The sequence below is a fragment of the Leptodactylus fuscus genome, chromosome 1 (genome assembly GCF_031893055.1).
Source record: "Leptodactylus fuscus isolate aLepFus1 chromosome 1, aLepFus1.hap2, whole genome shotgun sequence".
NCBI lineage: Eukaryota > Metazoa > Chordata > Amphibia > Anura > Leptodactylidae > Leptodactylus > Leptodactylus fuscus.
The window spans coordinates 133,419,537-133,433,996 of NC_134265.1; the positions used below are offsets into that span (position 1 = coordinate 133,419,537).

The 14,460-nt window shown below is 47.5% G+C and overlaps 1 gene segment (V, D, J or C); it reads left to right on the plus strand.

Annotated features, from left to right (window-relative positions):
- LOC142206783 (Ig gamma-2 chain C region-like) overlaps nucleotides 1–14,460 on the plus strand; it is a 170,761-nt gene that overhangs the window by 92,327 nt on the left and 63,974 nt on the right.

Below are 14,460 nucleotides of genomic sequence, written 5' to 3' on the forward strand. Positions count from 1 at the left end.
TGACTGGGAATTCAAAGAATATATGGGGGTTATGTGCACCCACAATTTTTAATACTGCTATACAGTTCCTTTGTCTCACTGGGAATTCAAAGAATATATGGGGGTTATGTGCACCCACAATTTTTAATACTGGTATACAGTGCCATTGTCTGACTGGGAATTCAAAGAATATATGGGGGTTATGTGCACCCACAATTTTTAATACTGGTATACAGTGCCATTGTCTGACTGGGAATTCAAAGAATATATTGGGGTTATGTGCACCCACAATTTTTACTACTGGTATATAGTGCCATTGTCTGACTGGGAATTCAAAGAATATATGGGGGTTATGTGCACCCACAATTTTTAATACTGGTATACAGTGCCATTGTCTGACTGGGAATTCAAAGAATATATGGGGGTTATGTGCACCCACAATTTTTAATACTGGTATACAGTGCCATTGTCTGACTGGGAATTCAAAGAATATATTGGGGTTATGTGCACCCACAATTTTTAATACTGCTATACAGTTCCTTTGTCTCACTGGGAATTCAAAGAATATATGGGGGTTATGTGCACCCACAATTTTTAATACTGGTATACAGTGCCATTGTCTGACTGGGAATTCAAAGAATATATGGGGGTTATGTGCACCCACAATTTTTAATACTGGTATACAGTGCCATTGTCTGACTGGGAATTCAAAGAATATATTGGGGTTATGTGCACCCACAATTTTTACTACTGGTATATAGTGCCATTGTCTGACTGGGAATTCAAAGAATATATGGGGGTTATGTGCACCCACAATTTTTAATACTGGTATACAGTGCCATTGTCTGACTGGGAATTCAAAGAATATATGGGGGTTATGTGCGCCCACAATTTTTAATACTGGTATACAGTGCCATTGTCTGACTGGGAATTCAAAGAATATATGGGGGTTATGTGCACCCACAATTTTTAATACTGGTATACAGTGCCATTGTCTCACTGGGAATTCCACAAATAATTTGGGGATTCATTCACCCTACATCTCAGGCTCTTGCCATATTCACCCAGGTTGTCAGTGCTGCACCAGCTCGTTCCCAGACAGCTCGGCCCGAAAAACGCGTTACCTATATAGAGGATTTGGACAATGAAGACAACATGTTCTAAATCTAATGTCTGCACCTTCTCCAGAATTAAAATAAAGGCAGCGTTTAACTTTCAAATAGCACTGCACAAAGGAAGAGCTTATCAGCTTGTCTCATGACATGCTACTGAAAAGTTTCATTTGTGTATCTTAATGTAAATATAGTTGTATAAGCTTTTTGGGTTTTAGGCACTGCCAAGTTATTTATTACCACCCGCTCCCTTATAATGATGATGACGCCAAAGTCACTGTGGGTGTTCAGAGCTCACAGCTTTGGGTGACATTTGTCTTGCTCTCTGTCGGTACCAGCTGTCTTTTTGGATACCGTAAAGTTATGTTGACTTTATTAACAGCTATAGAAGCTTTAGCCAGGTTGTGACGGTGTGTAACCCTAACAACACTAAGTGGGATACACATTAATAGTCAGTCTATGTACGCTAAACGTATCACTGAAGTAATTTTTTTTCCCTCTCCCCTAATATAAGAAAGGAACAGACATTAGACCTAGACCGGGGTTCGAGGCTTGAAAAAATCCAGTATTATTTGTTCTTCATGATGTGAAATATGTGTTGAAAAGCAACCCAAGATGAAGTCAGCCATGTGTGCCAGTGTGTTACTTGGCATGCCTTTGCTGGCCCCAACTGTAAGGGTCACTCTCCATTTCCTCCATTTTCCACTCCCCTTCACACCATTTGTGGTGAAGCAATGGGATGCACTGAAGTGCACCCTCTAGCCTCGTGTGGGATAGGGACATCAGATGCCACTCCAACCCCCTCGTCTTCCTCCGCCAGCCAACGGTGCGAAGATGAGAGGAGTGTGCTCTGAATGTTTTCTGCCTAGCAGAGGCTAGTTCTCACTTACGAAAATGGCCCCACTTTGACCTGTATATCAGGCACAATGGTGTAGGTTTCAAAGAAACATGGCACCAACAAGTTGGAAAACGTGGGCCATGCGTGGACCGTGTTTGAGTCTGGCAAGCTCCAGATCTGCTACCAGGTTCCAGCCATTATCACAGGCGCAAAAATGCCAGGCCCCAGGTGTAGCAGGGAAAAAAAAATGCCATCTCAGCCAGGATGGCATCCCTGACCTCGGAGGCACTGTGCTGTCTGTCCCCCAAGCTGATCAGTTTCAGCACGGCCTACTGACATCTCCCCATGCCAGTGTTAGTGTTTTCCGCTAGTAGCTGGGGTGGAGGTTGCAGCTTCGTAGGGTTTCAGTCTACTCCTGCCATGAATTTTGGCCTGGGAGAGGAGATAGGCCACCCCAGTTTGCACCCGGGGAACAGACTCCACCACATTCACCCTGCCTGTCATTAAAGATAAGCACTGCAGCATCCCTGACCACAGGCGCTTGTCCATGTGTCGGTGGTCAAGTGGACCTTGCAGCAAAGTGCAGAGCTCTGGGCCCGACTGATGTTATGGGACACATGCAGGCGCAAGGCAGAGACAGCACACCAAGAGAAGTAGTAACGGCTAGGCCCAGCATAGGGAGGTGCCCCAGCTGCCATCTGCTGACGGAAGGCCTGGGTCTCCAGAAGCATAAACAAACACCAACATCTCCAGGGCCAGCAGTTTATCGATGAGGCTGTTACAGGCTTGGGCATGGGGGTGGGTTGTATTGTACTTCTGCCTGCAATGAAAAGCTTGGGAAATGTGGAGTGGCTGGGAAGAGGCGCATGATGGTGCAGGCCAAAAGGGCGCATGAGGGTGAACTCCCCAATGAGTCAGAGATAGGTGTGTAGGTGTCCTTGCATCATATACTTGCACCATATTTGGCTTTGGAAGTTAATTTTGTGCCAAAAAGTGGTTAAGACAGCGATCCCTCAGCTACTCCCGTTACACTGTCTATTGAAGTTACCATCTGTGGAAGTGGACCACCATTTCTAAGATCCCAAAGGAAGCAGGCAAGAGATGTGCAGTTCAGAAAAAAAGATGAGAAAATAAGTTTAGGCTGTAGAGCACAGAGGGATCGGAGAGGACAGAGCTGGTGTCGGCCAGGTATTCCCACAACATGCGCCTATACTTGTCCCTCCTGGTGACACTAGGCCCCTGAGTGGCAGTAATTTGTCCAGGGGGGCCATTAACGTGTTCCAGACCTAGGAATAAGTCTTCCAACAGGGTAGAGTTTTGCATGCCTTTGCTTCTACCCACTGTTTTTGCTGCTTAGCTTCCCTCCACATCTACTCTGCTTTCACCCCTAAACATCACCCCAGTTTATGCCTTTGCTTCTACCCAGGTTTTTTGTTGATTTAGCTTCCCTCTACATCTACACTGCTTTAGCCCCTAGACATCACCCCTGTCCATGTGGGGTCGGTGGCCTCGTCATCCACCAACTCCTCTTCCAATTGCGCACTGCCCCCTTACTGCAAACCGCACATGACCACAGCTTGCCTTGATGGCAACTGTGTCTCATGATCCCCACTTAGGTCCAGACAAGTCGGTGGCGGGTCCAAAACCCCAAAATTGGAAGGAAATGGCAGATGCTGCAGTATTTCTAACACCTGTTCCTGGTGCTCGGGCCTGGTCTGTGTTGTACCCTGCACCCTGCTTAACGCATCTGCCATATCCGAAGTTGTGCTGAGCGCATGCTAATGTTTCGTGTCCAGTGCAATGGATGGGATGGGATTTCACATAAGTCTGCCACCCATGGCCACTCATGGTTGAGCAACTGAGGGAGTTGACTTTGACGAACCCGAGGGTTTTGGAGTTGGAACTACATCAAAGGTCTGTGCTGCTCACACACTCTGCTCAACACATGATATGTTTAGTGCCAGCAGTGTGGAGACGTCGCACAACAGCCGTTGTTCCAGCAGGTACAGGCGTTGTAGGAGTGCATAGAGGCTAGCAGCGGCAACTATACACTTTAAAAACTATCCGCACAAGCGCCACACTTTCACCAGTAGCTCAGGAGCATTGGGGTACCTTTTTCAAAAGATTAGCAGCAATGAGTTAAAAACGTGGCCCAGGCATGGAATATGTTGCAGGCTGCCAAGCTACAGAGCCAATCCCAGGTTACGGCCATTATCACACATGACAACATGCCTGGGCCCAGGTGCAGTGGCAAAAACCACATTGCCGTCTCATCGAGGATGGCATGACTCACTTTGTAGGCAGTGTGCTGTCTGGCCCCCAAGCTGATGAGCTTCAGCACGGCCCGCTGACGTCTCCCCACACCAGTGTTGCAGCGTTTCCAGCTCGTAGCTGGGGTCAATTTAACAGCGGAGGAGGGTGGTGTTTCAGCCCTCCTCCCAGGAATGTTGTGTGGGGAGACAAGTCAGGCCACCACATTTTGCGACCCGGTCCACGCCTCAACTACATTCAACCACTGTGCCCAAATTGAAAGGTAGCGTCCCTGTCCGCATGCACTTGTCCATTCGTAACTGGTCACATGGAACTTTAGGGCTAAGCGCTGAATTTAGGGACCGCCTCATGTTTGGGGGAAAGTGCTGGTGTGGACGGCACAGTGCGGTGGCGCAGTAGACACTCTGCCCAAAAAGGGCAGAGTGTCCCCCAGCCGAGATTCCAACATCTCCTGGGCCAGATTTCTTGAGATGAGGCCGTTGAAGCCTTGGGCATGTGGGTGGGTTGCGCTGTACTTTAGCATGAAATGAAAGGCTTGGGAGATGGGGAGTTGCTGGGAAGAGGCGCATGATGGCGCGGGCAAAAGGAGAAATGGCAGGAAAAGGTGAGGATAAGGGTGAACTCCCCAAAGTGTCAGAGGCAGATGTGGAGGTGTCCTGGCTCCTGGTCTGGACTGCAGCGCCAGCCCTGTCAACAGTGGAAGAGGCAGTGGCCGCCAGGCCAAACGACGATTATCCTGCGCTTGCTCTCACCCACTGAGCCCAGGGCTTGCCTTCCAAATGATGGCACCCGCAAGAGGTGGTGAGATTCCTCTCCGCAGATCTCCAAACCATCTTGGACTTGCAAATTGCACTAAATTTGTCATGTAACTGACATGTATATGATGAGTCTATCCATTGTCTGTTCATTTTGGTGAAAGTCAGCCTGTCAGCTGACAGACAGCTGTGCTTGTCAGTGATGATGTCACCGGCTGCTTGTACCCCCAGTTTTTGCTGCTTAGCTTGCCTCCACATCCACACTGCTTTTGCCCCTACACATCACCCCTATCCATGCCTGTGCCTCTAGCCATAAGTCTGCCACCCATGGAAACTCATGGTGCAGAAAGTGAGGGAGCTGACTCTGAGGAACCCTTGGGTTTTGTAGCTGGTACTCCATCAAAGGTCTCTGCTGCTCACACACCCTGCTGAACATACGGTATCTAGGGTTAGAGCGTGTGGTGACCTCGCACAACAGTAGGTGCTTCAGGCAGATGTAGGCCTTGCTGGAGTGTATTGCGGCTAGCTCCAGGTACTGTAGACTTGGGAAAGTGGGTGTCCAAGTGCCGCACTTTCACCCTTAGCTCAGCTAATTTGGGGTATGTTTTTAAAAATCATTGCACCACTACATTGAACATGTGGGCCAGGCATGGAACGTGTTGGAGGCTGGCAAGCTCCAGAGCCCTCCAACAAGCTAAAAAACCTGGCCCCAGGGGCAGCGGGGATAAACAAATTGCCATCTCATCCAGGATGGCATCCCTGACCTCAGAGGCAGTGTGCTGTCCGTCTCCCAAGCTGATGAGCTTCAGCCCAGCCTGCTGACGTCTCCCCACACCAGTGTTGCAGCGTTTTCAGCTCGTAGCTGGGGTAAATCTAACAGCGGAGGAGGAGGAGGGTGGTGTTTCAGCCCTCCTCCCAGGAATGTTTTGTGGGGAAAAAAGTCAGGAAAATTCTTGAAACGGGAGAGTTTTGCATCTTTGCCCTTGCTGCCTATGGACATCCCTTTGCCTCTAGCCACCATTTTCCCTGCTTTGCTTGCCTCCACATCCACACTGCTTTTGCCCCTAGACATCACCCCAGTCCATGCCTTAGCTTGTACCCCCAGTTTTTCCTGCTTAGCTTGCCTCCACATCCACACTGCTTTTGCCCCTAGACATCACCCCAGTCCATGCCTTAGCTTGTACCCCCAGTTTTTCCTGCTTAGCTTGCCTCCACATCCACACTGCTTTTGCCCCTAGACATCACCCCAGTCCATGCCTTAGCTTGTACCCCCAGTTTTTCCTGCTTAGCTTGCCTCCACATCCACACTGCTTTTGCCCCTAGACATCACCCCAGTCCATGCCTTAGCTTGTATCCCCAGTTTTTCCTGCTTAGCTTGCCTCCACATCCACACTGCTTTTGCCCCTAGACATCACCCCAGTCCATGCCTTAGCTTGTACCCCCAGTTTTTCCTGCTTAGCTTGCCTCCACATCCACACTGCTTTTGCCCCTAGACATCATCCCTATCCATGCCTCTTCCCCTAGCCATAACTCTGCCACCCCTGGAAACTCATGGTGCAGAAACTTTGGTTGCTGACTTTGAGGAACCCTTGGGTTTTGTAGATGGAACTCCATCAAAGGTCTGTGCAGCTCACACACCCTGCTCAAGATATGGTATTGTAGGGTTTCAGCGTGTGTGAATGACGGACAACAGCCTGTGTTTGGACAGATGTAGGCCTTGCTAGAGTGTTTTTAGGCTAGCAGCGACTCCTGTGCACTTGCAAAAGTGGGCGCACAAGCGCCGCATTTTCAACAGTAGCTTCGGTACATTTGGGTATGTTTTTAAAAAACTTTGCACCACTAGGTTAGACGTGGGCCAAACATGGAACGTGTTGGAGGCTGGCAAGCTCCAGAGCCGCTACCAGGTTCCAGCCATTATCACAGGCGTAAAAATGCCAGGCCCCAGGTGTAGCAGGGAAAAAAAATGCCATCTCAGCCAGGATGGCATCCCTGACCTCGGAGGCACTGTGCTGTCTGTCCCCCAAGCTGATGAGCTTCAGCACCGCCTGCTGACGTCTCCCCACACCAGTGTTTTAGCGTTTGCCGCTAGTAGCTGTGGTGGAGGTTGCAGCGTCGTAGGGTTTCAGTCTACTCCTGCCATGAATTTTGGCCTGGGAGAGGAGATAGGCCACCCCAGTTTGCACCCGGGGAACAGACTCCACCACATTCACCCTGCCTGTCATTAAAGATAAGCACTGCAGCATCCCTGACCACAGGCGCTTGTCCAAGTGTCGGTGGTCAAGTGGACCTTGCAGCAAAGCGCGGAACTAAGGGCCCACCTGATGTTGAGTGACACGTGCTGGTGCAAGGCGGGGACGCCACACCGGGAGAAGTTGAGACGGCTAGGGACGGCATAGTGAGGTGCCACAGTTGCCATCAGGTCCGGGAAGGCGGGAGTTTCAACAAGCCGGAACGCCAACCTCTCCTGGGCCAGCAGTTTAGCGATGTTGGCGTTCTAGGCTTGCGTGGGTGGGTGGTTAGCGGTGTATTTCTGCCGGCGCTCCAATGTCTGAGAGATGGTGGGTTGTTGTAAAGAAGCGCCTGATGGTGCCTTTGATGGTGCAGGAGAAGGAGATAAGACAGAAACAGGGGAGGATGAGGGAGAAGTCAACAAAGTGGCGGAGGCAGATGAAGTGATGTCCTGGCTCGTCCTCTGGAGTGCATCGCCAGCACTGTGAGCAGAGGCAGTGGCATGAACGGCGGGCGACGTTTGTCCTGCCGTTGCTGCCTGCCACTGATTCCATTGCTTGGATTCCAAATGACGGTGCATTGAAGTGGTGGACAGGTTGCTCTTCTCAGGGCCCCTACTCGATTTCGAGAGGCAAATTGTGTAGACGACACTATATCTGTCCTCGGCGCATTCCTTGAAAAAACTCTACACCTTCAAGAAACGTGCCCTCGATGGGGGAGTTTTTCTGGGCTGGGTACAAAAGGGAACATCTTCGAACATTCCGGGTCTGGCCTGGCTTCGGCAAAGCAGCTGACCTCTGCCTCTGGACATGTCTCTGCCTCTAGCTACCCTTTTTGGTGCTGCACCTGCCTCAACATCCACACTACTTTCCCAGCTTGACATCTGCCTTGTCCAGGTGGGGTCGGTGTCCTCGTCGTCCACCACCTCCTCTTCCAACTCCTGTCTCGCCTCCTCCTCCTGCACAATGCGCATGTCAACTGGCTGCCCTGACAGCAACTGCGTCTCATCGTCGTCGATGAGGGTGGGTTGCTGGTCATCCGCCACCAAATCGACCGGAGATGGAATGGAGGAGACTCTAGTGTTTGAGCATCTGGACACAGATACTCGTCTGTTAGGTCCGTGGAATCGCGAAATGGAGGGGCAGGTTGCGGTACAGTCAAAGGAAGGGAGAACAGCTCTGGGGAGCAGGGACAGTTGGGGTTATTGTTCTGGGAAGATTGGGAATTTTGGGTGGAAGGAGGACAAGACTGTTGGGTAAGAGGAGGTAGAGGCTGACTGGCTGGTGGACAATGTGCTTTAAGCGTTATCCGACAGCCATTGCAAGACCTGTTCCTGGTTCTCGGGCCTACTAATCTTTGTACCATTCAGCCTAGTTAATGTGGAACTTTTGTGCAAAGCGCAGAACTTAGGGCCCGCCTGATGTTAAGGGACACACGCTGGTACAAGGCTCAACTCACCCTAAGTGCCAAAAACACTGCTGGTGCAAGGCTCTACTCATGCCAAGGGCCTCAATCTCTGCTGGTAGCTCAGCTTAAGGTCATGTAACTTTGTTTGGAAGGGCTCATGTTAAGGGCTAGAAAAGTGAATTTTGGAAGGTCTTACCACATCTCACACACACACACACACACACACACACACACACACACACACACACACACTCAAAATGACAGTTAAGGGTGAGGGCTTTTGGAATTCCCATTGCCTATTCCATTTGTGGTTGTCATGGGGAACGTGATTTAAAGGGGTGGTTGTTACTGTTTGTTGAGCTTAAATTGGGGTTTGTGTCCATCCATTTGGGGAGTAAAGAAGGTTTCCAGGTATTTTCCCACTTTGATAGAGGTTTTTTTGAATGTGGAAAGTGTGTAGTTGTTAGGCAGTGATGTTGGGGTAATAGAGGGTCTTTGGTGTGTTAGATGCCCCCAGGCATGCTTCCCCTGCTGTCCCAGTGTCATTCCAGAGGTGTTGGCATCATTTCCTGGGGTGTCATAGTGGACTTGGTGACCCTCCAGACACGGATTTGGGTTTCCCCCTTAACGAGTATCTGTTCCCCATAGACTATAATGGGGTTCGAAACCCGTTCGAACACACGAACATTGAGCGGCTGTTCGAATCGAATTTCGAACCTCGAACATTTTAGTGTTCGCTCATCTCTATTTATGACATAATGGTGACTTAAGGGGCTAATAAATTAAGTTAATAAAAATGAAAAATCTTACTTTATCAGTTAGCTGTTACACTTCTATTATTTAGGTTCTAATGCAACGTATTTCTATATCCTATTCTGTAAACTTATTTTTTAAAAATGGACATTACATGGTCAGAACAATATTGCAACAAAATAAGAAGTTTGTCAACTGTTTTCCTCACTTTCACCCAATATGGCCACCTGTGATTGTTTATCATTTTACAGGAAGCCAAATATTGACGTGCTCAATGATACATACCCTGTAGTCTTCAGAGGCTTAGTCATTGAAGAGGAGTTTCCATCCTTATACCTTTGGGACAGAGTCTGACTCAGGTAAGTAGTTCAATAACAGAACTACTCAATGTTGGATGACTCCATATGGGTGACATAGAGACGCAAAGGGTCACAGATCAGTCAAGAGCCATAACCCAGCAGTGAGTAGGTAAGATGAGAGAACATGGTAATATAGCCATGGTATATGAAGTGTCTTTTTCCTAGACTACTTTTTTTGGTACTGTGAAACTTTTACTTTCTGTATATTTTTGAATATTCATTTTGTCAATCAGTTATGCATATTATAACTGTAGTTTACTTAGATACTCAAAGTATTGTCGTATTAGGGGCTGTTTATTGTGACCGGCATAAGACAGAATAGGTAAAGATGCTTAGTAGTTCCCTTTTCAGAGGGTTTGTATTTTGCCTATGTTATGGAAAGACCTTACTTGATAAAACTGTAATGTCTGTTTAGTTTTATAGATGAATAGTCAGAATTTTTTAAAGGGATTCTACCATTAAAACCTCTTTTTTTGTGGATAAGACGTCGGAATAGTCTTTAGAAAGGCTATTCATCTCTTACCTTTAGATGTGATCTCTGCCGCACCGTTCCTTAGAAATACCGGTTTTTACCGGTATGTAAATTAGTTCTCTGGCAGTGATGGGGGCGGGCCCCAGCACCGAAAATGCAATGGGGGTGTCTCCACTGCTGCTCGAGAACACGATCCTGCGATGCCTCTATCTTCGGGTGGATTCTCCCCTTCTTTGCCGTCTTCCTCCGATGCCTGCGCAGTTGGCTCTGCCAGCGAGACACTAGTAGAGCCGACTGCACATGCCGGCCGGCGGCCATTTTTGGGAGGGCGCTCTTGCTCTTGTAGTTCAATGCAGGAGCGGCCTCCCAAAAATGGCCACCGGCCAGCATTCGCACATGGTTCTGCTGGTGTCTCACTGGCAGAGCCAACTACGCAGGCGTCGGAGGTGACGCAGGAGGAAGACGACAGAGAAGGGGAGGATCCAGCCGAAGATAGAGGCATCGCAGGATCGTGTTCGCGAGCAGCAGTGGGGATGTTCCCATCGCATTTTCAGCGCTGGGGCCCGCCTCAATGGCTGTGAGAGAACTAATTTGCAAACCAGTAAAAAACAGTATTTCTAAGGAACGGCGCTGCGGAGATCACATCTAAAGTTAAGAGATGAATAGCCTTTCTAAAGGCTATTCCGACGTCTTATCCACAAAAAAAGAGGTTTTAATGGTAGATTCCCTTTAAGGTTCTATACTGGCATTTCTGGGCTAGTTCCCACGGGGGCAATGAGCCAGAGATTTCACCTCAAAATCTTCCACCATACAATGGTGGTCTATGGAGACAGCCAGCTTCTTTTTTCTGCTAGCAGAAAAAAGAAGCGACAAGACCTTCATTAAGGTGGATTCTGCCTGAGGAAAGTAATAGAAGTGAATGGGAGGTGAAAAACGCCTAGCGTTTTTTTTTTTTTTTACAGTCCATTCACTTTAGGGGAGGGGAAAACCGCCTGGCGTTTTCTGAAGCAGTTTTTACCAAAAACTGCTACAGAAAATTCTCCAAAAAAGGCATCAAGGTCAAAAAAAGCTTCCTAATTAGGAAGCATTTTTTTCAGGACCAAAATAAGCCAGGAGGTTTTTACATGTGAATCTATTATGAATGTTGCAGTGTAACATCATGTGACTAATGTTAAACGGATTCTATTATTAAAATAATTTTTTTTCTCGATCACACGTTGGAATAGCCTTAAGAAAGGCTATTCTTCTCCGGGCCGCCGTTCAATTAAAATTAAAATTTTTCACTGTTATGCAAATGAGTTATCTTGCAGCACTGGGGGCTGTCCCCAGCGCTCAAACAGCCGCCTCCATCTTCTTCAGGAACGCCCTCTCTGCGCATTATCTTCTGGCGCAGGGTTCAAACTTCTAGGCCTCAAGCAGAGCAGAATGCGCATGCCCGCGGCCACAAGAAAAATGTCCACTTACATAGTAAGCTGTGTAAGCGGCCATTTTCTTGTGGCCTGTAGGCATGAACAGCCGGCTCTTCCCAAGGCCTAGAAGTTTGAACCCAGCGCCGGAAGAAGACACAGGGAGAGGGCATTCCTGAAGAAGATGGAGGTGTCGCTGCAGAGTTCTTTCGCAGCATTGGGGACACCACCAGTGCTGCAAGAGACCTCATTTGCATAAAGACGAAAACTGGGATATCTAATGAACGGCAGTGCGGAGAAGACATCTAAAGGTAGGAGAATAGACTTTCTTAAGGCTATTCCTACGTGTGACCAAGAAAAGATGTGATTTTAATGGTAGAATCCCTTTAAATCCACAGTTCCCCTTTTCCTCTTTTGATTGTTTTTATGGATTTCACAATGTGCTTTTTTACGTGTATTTTACAGCAGATTTTATGTTCCTCACATAAAGTCTATGCTCTGGGTGGATAAAAAATTGAAGAATCTCATTGACTTTGCTGGAACTGCAAAATGCTGCAGTTGTTCAGGACTAGAGATGAGCGAACACTAAAATGTTCGAGGTTCGAAATTCGATTCGAACAGCCGCTCACTGTTCAAGTGTTCGAACGGGTTTCAAACCCCATTATAGTCTATGGGGAACATATACTCGTTAAGGGGGAAACCCAAATCCGTGTCTGGAGGGTCACCAAGTCCACTATGACACCCCAGGAAATGATACCAACACCCTGGAATGACACTGGGACAGCAGGGGAAGCATGTCTGGGGGCATAAAAGTCACTTTATTTCATGGAAATCCCTGTCAGCTTGCGATTTTCGCAAGCTAACTTTTCCCCATAGGAATGCATTGGCCAGCGCTGATTGGCCAGAGTACGGAATTCGACCAATCAGCGCTGGCTCTGCTGGAGGAGGCGGAGTCTAAGATCGCTCCACACCAGTCTCCATTCAGGTCCGACCTTAGACTCCGCCTCCTCCAGCAGAGCCAGCGCTGATTGGCCGAAGGCTGGCCAATGCATTCCTATTGGTAGCAGTGCTGAGCCAGTTCTGCTCAACTACACCGTGTGCCGGTCAGCCCATCTGATATAGCAGAGCCGAGTGTGCACACTCGGCTCTGCTACATCTGATGTAGCAGAGCCGAGTGTGCATAAGGGTTCTAGTGCACACTCGGCTCTGCTATATCAGAAGGGCTGACCGGCACACGGTGTAGTTGAGCAGAACTGGCTCAGCACTGCTACCAATAGGAATGCATTGGCCAGCCTTCGGCCAATCAGCGCTGGCTCTGCCGGAGGAGGCGGAGTCTAAGGTCGGACCTGAATAGAGACTGGTGTGGAGCGATCTTAGACTCCGCCTCCTCCAGCAGAGCCAGCGCTGATTGGTCGCATTCCGTACTCTGGCTAATCAGCGCTGTCCAATGCATTCCTATGGGAAAAAGTTTATGTCACAAAAATCACAATTACACACCCGATAGAGCCCCAAAAAGTTATTTTTAATAACATTCCTACCTAAATAAAGGTTATCCCTAGCTATCCCTGCCTGTACAGCTATCCCTGTCTCTTAGTCACAAAGTTCACATTCTCATATGACCCGGATTTGAAATCCACTATTCGTCTAAAATGGAGGTCACCTGATTTCGGCAGCCAATGACTTTTTCCGATTTTTTTCGATGCCTCCGGTGTCGTAGTTCCATGGCAGAACATCTAAAGCAGATATGGCTTATTTTGATGATCCCTGATAATACTCTATGCCTCCTCAGTGAAAATGGTCCAGGTGAGACTATATCCTCTATAGCTATGATCTGAACTACAGGGGGGCAGAAATATATTAAACATGTAATAGATATATAATATAATATAATATAATACTTTGATATTGTAAAAGTATATGCACATAAACTATAGATCTAAAGAATCCCTGCTTCTATCCTCCTACCAGAGCTTGAGCAACATCTAGACTTTCTATCATACTACTAAAAGAAAATCACTGTCCATAGGAATATATATATATTTTTTAATCTCTACATACTGGGAATCCAGAGTGATTTCCAAAAAGATTTTACTAAGTAGTAACAGCTAGTTTTATTATCCATGTAGTAAAATGAAAATTTCTTGCAAATTTATTAGCAATTTTAGAGTAGTTAACTTGTAACAAATTTAGGATTAGTTCTGGCCTCAAAATGTAGCAGCTAGTTCTGTAACATATAAATAAAATAAATAAATCAAGAAGAATGTAACTCTCTTGCAAGTAGCTTGCACAATTTGGGTTTACTCTATTGAAAAAAAAAAGTCCTATGGCACTGTAACATCTTTGCCCGTCTGGGCTTTGGCGTCATCATCCGGCCTCATGCTGCGAAGCAGGAGATGTGTTCAGTTGTGATTTATTCCTTTGGCTTCTTGTACTGTGATACTGTCATAATATCCAAAATGGTGAATGGGAGGATGGAAGATACAATCGAGGAGATAGCGGCTGCGAGCCCTATTGGGTTACTGTAAGAACAGATATCTCGCGACAATTTAACATCGTATTCTATGAGGGAGGAGTAAACGTCCACTATTGGCCAGAAATAGTCATGTGACCTAAAGGGAGGTGGTAACAAAGAAGTTGTATAGGTTATTGACGAAATAAAAACAAGTGAGCCTTGGCGATGTAAAGATCCACAGGGTACTTTAATGTGGGTATGATTTCGTGTTGTCAGTGTTTGATAAATGCAGCTTAAATGGGAGAAATTGAGTCTCTTCATTTGTTTCCCTCTTGATGATATTGGAGCCAAGCATTGTCAGGATAACTAAAGATATGGGAACCACTGGCTTAATAGCCATTGGTCTAATTAAATTACGTGACCAAGC